We start from the raw sequence: 7,201 nt of genomic DNA on the forward strand, positions 1-7,201 counted from the left end.
AGAGGAGGTGGAGGAAAAATGCTAGTGACAAGTCGGACGACGAGGTAACGGTGCGCCTTCCTGGACAGAGGCGGAGTACTGGAAGCACGTCAACAACTGCATCCTCAACCCCAACTATGCCTCAGACCAGAAGTCGTGGTGGCTCTTCAGGTCGCACGGGCTCTAAGCCTTGCATAGCCTGGGCATTTTTTTACATCGCAAAGGATGACCCAACTCATGTGGTCAACAAAATCTCAGTAGAGGCCAGAAAATCACTAGCTTGAGTACTTCATGCATGAACCGTCACATGGATATGAGGCATAAGTTGCAGTGGGAAGCTCACTGTGCTACAATACGGCCTAGTGGGCCGGGTCAACCACCATCTGCCCCATCAAGTGCATCTGCATCCTCTTCATCCTCTGTGACTGTGGGGACAGCAGTCACACATGGTTTTGGATGCAGACCTTCCACCTCTTTACCCGCAACAGTCAGTGTGATTGGCAGGTCGTCAGTCAGGACATTTGCTAGTGGAAACACCTGCTGGTGTTGAGCGCTCTCCGACATCGACACCACATTTTGATCAAGGCACCATAACATCTCCGCCTGCACCTTCCTCACAGACCAGCAGTTTGCCGGGGACACCCTACTCAACTCTGTCTAAGCACGGCAGCCAGCCCTCAGTTCCTCAGATGTGGACAAGTAAAAGACCATTTCCTCCTAGCCATGACAAAGCTAAGAGGTTGAATTTCTCCATCAGCAAGCTGTTGGCTACAGAAATGCTGCCTTTCCGCCTGGTGGATACAGAGGATTTTTGAGACCTTATGTCCATCGCAGTGCCCCAGTACCAGATGCCCAGTCGCCACTACTTCTCAAAGAAAGCTGTGCCTGCGCTACACCAGCATGTCGCACACAACATCACCGCTTCCTTGAGAAACTCTGTGTGTGACAGGGTGCATTTCACCACAGACACTTGGACGAGTAGACATGGACAGGGGCGTTACATGTCGGTGACTGGGCACTGGGTAACTATGGCGACATCAGAAGGGGCTGCTGTCCAAGTCTTGCCGTCGCCACGAGTTGCTCGTCGATCCTCTGTATCTAGAAGTTCCTCCACTGCTTCTGCCTCCTCAACCTCCTCTCGGTCCTCCACCTGCACCCAAAGCCTGTCTGGCAATGCCACCCGCGTTGTAACTGCGCAGAAGGAATCCTGCACACCTCACTATGCTGTCACCAGGGCTCAACGGCATCAGGCAGTGTTTACATTGAAATGTCTGGGAAATGTGAGTCACACAGCAGAGGAGTTGTGGTCAGCTCTGGAGACTGAGTTCGATCAATGGTTGTCTCCACTCAACCTGCAGCCAGGGAAGGCTGTGTGTGACAATGCTGCAAACCTGGGTGCGGCCCTTCACCGGGGCAATGTCACACACGTGCCTTGTATGGCTCACGTTTTGAACCTGGTTGTCCAGCAATTTTTATCCCACTATCCCGGACTAGATGGGCTTCTGCAGAGGGCACAGTCGCTGTGTGCTCACTTCCGCCATTTGCATCCCGCAGCTCGACGACTTGCATCTCTACAGAAGTCATTGGGCCTGCCTGTTCACCGGCTGAAATGCGATGTGCCCACATGGTGGAATTCAACTCTGCACATGTTGCAGCGACTGTGGCAGCACCGACGAGCCCTGGTGCAATACGTTATGACTTATAGCCTGGGCCAACAAGATCAAGAGGTGGGGCAAATCACGCTGCAGGAGTGGTTTCAGATCAGGGATTTTTTTTTCCAATCATTACAAGATTTTTTTAGACCATCCTTTGCAAGGCCACAGGAGACAAGAAGTTTGACACACAGCCAACGCCTAGAGAGGATGGTACAAGAGTATCTCCAAGTTAACATCGATACCATGACTGTGGAACTGGACCCTTGCTCATTTTAGGCTTCCAATCTTGAAAAATGGCCTGAGCTCGCCACTCACGCCTTGGAGGTCTTGTCGTGCCCCGCAGCCAGCGTTCTCTCTGAACGTGTGTTCAGCGCTGCTGGTGGTGTGCTGACAGATAAGTGCACGCGGCTGTCCAGTGACAATGTAGACAGACTAGCGTTCATCAAGATGAACAAATCCTGGATGCGCAAGGACTTTTCTACCCCTGTGTCATCCTGGGGAGACTAAAAGCTTGATAATTTTTGAAAATCACCTCACCAACCGTTTTAAAAAACTCTGGCGAAATTTATGCCACTTAAGTGGTGTCTGTGGCCGAATTTTTGGAAAAAAATGGAGACTCTTTTATTTAGTCCCCTTGCTGAGTTTTACATGACGTTGCCATCGTCAATTCCAGGTGGGTGGGGTCGTCTGCAGAGTTGTTTCCTCATACTATGGCCTGGGATTCAGAGGTCTGCTCCAAAGCTTCAGTGTCTGCTAGTCAGCAGAGTAGCCCAGCCACCCACCGCCTGTTTACCTAACTACTATTTTGTAACGGCATCTAGCCCAGGAAATCCTTTTGGGCCTAGTAGAATTTGGTGCAACGCAGCAGCGTACCCCACCCATGAAGCAAGCTACACCGCCTGTTGATCTAATTACTAATTTTTAACTGCATCTAGCCCAGGAAATCATTTTGTACCTAATAGCATTTTGTGCTACTTAGAGTACCCCACCCATGAAGCAAGCTACACCGGCTGTTTACCTAACTACTATTTTGTAACGGCATCTAGCCCAGGAAATCCTTTTGGGCCTAGTAGAATTTAGTGATACTCAGCAGCGTACCCCACCCATGAAGCAAGCTACACCGCCTGTTTACCTAACTACTATTTTGTAACGGCATCTAGCCCAGGAAATCTGTTTGGGCCTAGTAGAATTTAATGATACTCAGCAGCATACCCCACCCATGAAGCAAGCTACACCGGCTGTTGATCTAATTACTAATTTTTAACTTCATCTAGCCCAGGAAATTGTTTTGTACCTAATAGCTTTTTGTGCTACTCAGCAGAGTACCTCACCCATGAAGCAAGCTACAGCGCCTATTTACCTAAGTACTATTTTTAACGGCATCTAGCCCAGGAAATTGTTTTGGGCCTAGTAGAATTTTGTGCAACTCAGCAGCATACCCCACCCATGAAGCAAGCTACACCGCCTTCTTTCTTTCTCAATCTAACCCCTCGGCTCTGGGGTATCCACTCTTCCTCCAGCTCTCTCCTCACAGGTGGACTACCGCGTGTTTTCACACTGTGGTGAATCTTTTGGGCCCAGGCATAAGAAGTCGTCGAGGTAATGGATAATATGTGCCACCTTACAAACGTCCATGACGACACATTCGAAGAAGCAACTAAACGCCTCAAATAGTGAGCAGGATATGGAGCACCCCATGGGCAAACAGCGATCTATGTAGTACGCTCCTTCACAGAAGCAGCCCAATGGGAGGACACTATTCGGAGGCACAGGTAGTAACCGGAACGCCCCCTCAATGTCTGTTTTGGCCATTAGGGTGCCCCTTACCAACCTCTTGACCCGCCTGATTGCCTAGTCAAAGGAGGTACAGTACATAGTACTATACTTGGTTCCGCGTCGATGTTGTCATTTACTGACCTGCCCCTTGGATATGACAAATGGTGGATTAGTCTGAATGTATTGGGTTCATTTTTTGGCACAACTCCCAATGGGGGTACCACTACGTCTTCTAAGGAAAGTGTTCTGAATGGACCCGCCGCCATTCTACCTAAAGATATTTATTTTTTTATTTTTTTTTTGTCAAGGCGTCTGGGTGTTGGTAGAGTGATTTTAGATTTTTACTTTAGCCTTTCTTGATTTTAGAAGGGCATGACATGCCTATATCTGTGTCTCCTCCTCATTTTACTCCTCCACCTCTTTTCTTTTCGCATGACTATATGTAGTTGTGACTTTTCCATGTGTTTGTTGTGTCTTCTGAGCAGTTTGTCAGCTTTTGGACACCTTTTAAGGTGTTTTCTATGTGTTTTCCATGTGTTTGTATGTGTTTGCCTGCCATTGGTTTCAATGGGGTTCAACGGTGTTGGTCAAACGTTCGACGAACAGTTCGGCAGACACCTCCCTGTTCGACGAACCAAACTCGAACACTAGGGAGGTGGCTCAACACTAGTAAACACTGCCTACCTTTTTTGGAGTAAAATCTAAAATTACTAGCTTGTCTCTCCTTGCTCTATAACGTACTGTCACGTCCTCTGAAGTGAATTACGCTACTAATCTGAGTTGGCTCCGGACCTGTTAATAATTAAGAAATCAGAGCTGGTGGCAGCGGATTTGTCCTGTGCGGTTGAGAGTTCTTGTAGCGACTGGCGGCGTTGATAATTATTGTTCCCGCCTGAGTGGGAGTAGTTATATCACCCTCGCTGCAGCGTGCCCAGTAGCCAGTACACAGATGGCAGCCTTTCTGGCGACTAATTATTTTAGGTGCAGTACTCGGTCTGACCTGAGGGTAAGGGGGCGCCAGAGAGCTGCAAGTCCCAAACCGGAACTGGGAAGTGGGATATAGATAAATCCCCTTCAGAAGGAACCAGGGGCAACCAAAACAACCCTGGTTCATGACAAATCGGTGTGAGTGGTGGGGATGATAAAGGTATCTTCCCCGTGAACCGTAACATATTGGTGGGATCCCTGACATAGCCTGTGGTATCCATGACAGTCCGACTTCTCATTCTTTCCCCAAGGCAACAAGGGAGGCAGCCTCAACAGTTCCGGACCCGGCTCGGTATATGTACCCACAGCACGGTCTTCCTCCTTACACTCCCCTTCTCTTTTAGCTTACCATTCCACGGGCGACAGTTCTTGCAGCAGGCATTGACACTCCTCCATCTCTTGAATGATCCGCTGCCAAATATATTGGTCTTGTTCATAACGATTGGGAGGTATTGCAGCTGTCTTTCATTCTGTGCAGCGTAAGTCAGATTGGGTGGTCGAGTCAGGTTGGGCAGTTGAGGACAGGGATGCGTCAGGGTCCAATGGAGCAGCCATATCGGAAGTTTCAGGTTCTTGCACTTCCCCTGGGCCAGTGGTTAGTGGACCGTCCAGATCAGAGGGTGAGGCAGGTTTTTCTTCTTCATCACCATCAAAGGTCGCTGGAGTGGACACTTTGGGAACACTTGGCGCTCTCCCTTCTATTTCGGGATCTCGTGAAAGGCAAGGACATAGCATGCTTTGGTGGACTACTTGGGTAGGGGCTCCTACTTCCCCCCCAGGCTGGACTTTAAAGACAGGTCGATCAGTCCCAATTTGGAGTTTCACCCGATATGGAGTTTTTTCACATCAATGCTCTAGCTTGCCTCGAGCTCGCTTGTCTCGGACCAATACTCTGTACCCTGCCTTGAGAGCTGTCCCTTGCAGGGGCGTCATCTCATGGTGCTCAAATTTCCGAAACATGGTCTGTACTAGTCGATGTAGAGTCTGCAAGTGATGTCAATGTTCGCGGACCCAGGTGGACACCCCCGTTCATGGGTAGTCCTCCTCTGGGTTCTACTTCAGCTCTGTAATCTCTCGTCCTTTTCGGCGGAACAACAGGGTGTATTCGATTGTACTGTGCACTCGATTATTGTACACCCAGGCTAACTCTGCTACATACTCGGGCCAACAGACTTTCCTGTCTTCCTCCAACGTTATCAACATTTGAATACTTTTAATTCGATACAGGCGGTGGAATTCTTCCATAACTCGACCTTGAAAGCAGGTGCCTTGGTCAGAATGGATCTTTTTTGGGCACCCATACACCCGGATGAAATCTTGACAAATGGCCTGTGCATCTGACCCAGCTCCCGGATCAGAGTCACCACAGCAAACTTAGTGAAAAGATCGGTCATTACAAGACAATGTTCATATCTGAGGTGACTAGGACCCACGGTCAAGTAGTCGATCATTAGCAGTTCCAAGGGAGTGGAGGTCATAATAGTCTGTGTAGGAGCTCTCTGTTCTGGAGGTTTAGCCAGTTCACAACTCTGACACTGTCGATAGGCCTCTTCCACTGCAGACTTCAAACAAGGATGAAAGACTAGCTTCTGTAATCACTGAAATTTTTTCTCCAGAACAAAGTGAGCCACTCTTACATGAGCTCCCGTGGCCAACTCACTACTACTTGCCATGTGACTCCCAATTCCCGTACCAACTGCACCTTATAATACAGCAAACTGTCTTCCAGTTGAAGCCTCTCCCATTGTTGCAGAATCTGCAGCATTCCTGGGGACAAGGCATCTCGCTCACTCTGGCTGGGAAGTTGTTTTAGGGCCACCCATTGTCTTAACTGAGCGAGTTCTCTGTCTTTTTGAAGCTGCACCCAGTCATCTTGACGTCATCCCAACTGGGCGCTTCAGTAAGGGCCATCTTCAGGGCTCGAGAGGCTTCCTCGTGGCTTCTTCCCCACTGTATGGTCCGATTCTTCACACCAGACGGCACTCCACTCAACAATGGACTGACAATTTGGGTGAAGCCCTTCACTAACCGTTGATAGAACCCCAGAAAGGCCCGCATGTCCTTCACTGTCTTTGGAGTGGGCCATTCCTGTACTGCCGCTATCTTTTCACGTGCAAGTTGCACTCCCTCAGTGGATACATGTCCGAGGTATTCAATTTGCTGGCGGTAGAGGTGACACTTCTGAGGTTTCACTGTCAAGCCGTGCTTCTGCAACCGGCTCAACACCTGCTCTAGCCGTCGAAGATGTTTCTCGAAAGCTGCATAGACAATGATGTTGTCCAAATAAATGAGGGTGGCTTCAAAGTTCATGTCTCCTAAGTACCGCTCCATCAGTTGCTAAATGGTGCCAGGCGTGTTGTAAGGCCCGAAGGGCATCCGGTTGAATTCAAACAACCTCATAGGCAGTATGAGTGCTGTTTTTTGCTGGTCTTGCTCAGCCATGGGCACTTGCCAATGTCCACTGGCTAGATCTAATGACGAGAAGTATTTGGCTTTTCCCAGGGCAGACAATGACTCCTGAATTCTCAGTATTGAATAAAAGTCCCGTTCTGTACAGGCATTTAGTCGGCGGTAGTCAACACAAATGCAGGATTCCGTCCATTTTCCGAACTAAAATGATGGGAGCTGCCCATGGGCTTTGGCTCTCCTGTATGACCCCATTCTGCAGAATATATGTCAGCATTTCCTTCACTTCCTGGTACATTTGTGGAGGGATCTGTTGACAGCACTCCCTAATCGGTGTGGCACTTCCTGTAGGAATCCCGTGAGTTATGGCTGTGGTGCACCCGAAATCATCATCATGA

This window comes from Ranitomeya imitator, chromosome 4 (genome assembly GCF_032444005.1).
Source record: "Ranitomeya imitator isolate aRanImi1 chromosome 4, aRanImi1.pri, whole genome shotgun sequence".
Lineage (NCBI taxonomy): Eukaryota > Metazoa > Chordata > Amphibia > Anura > Dendrobatidae > Ranitomeya > Ranitomeya imitator.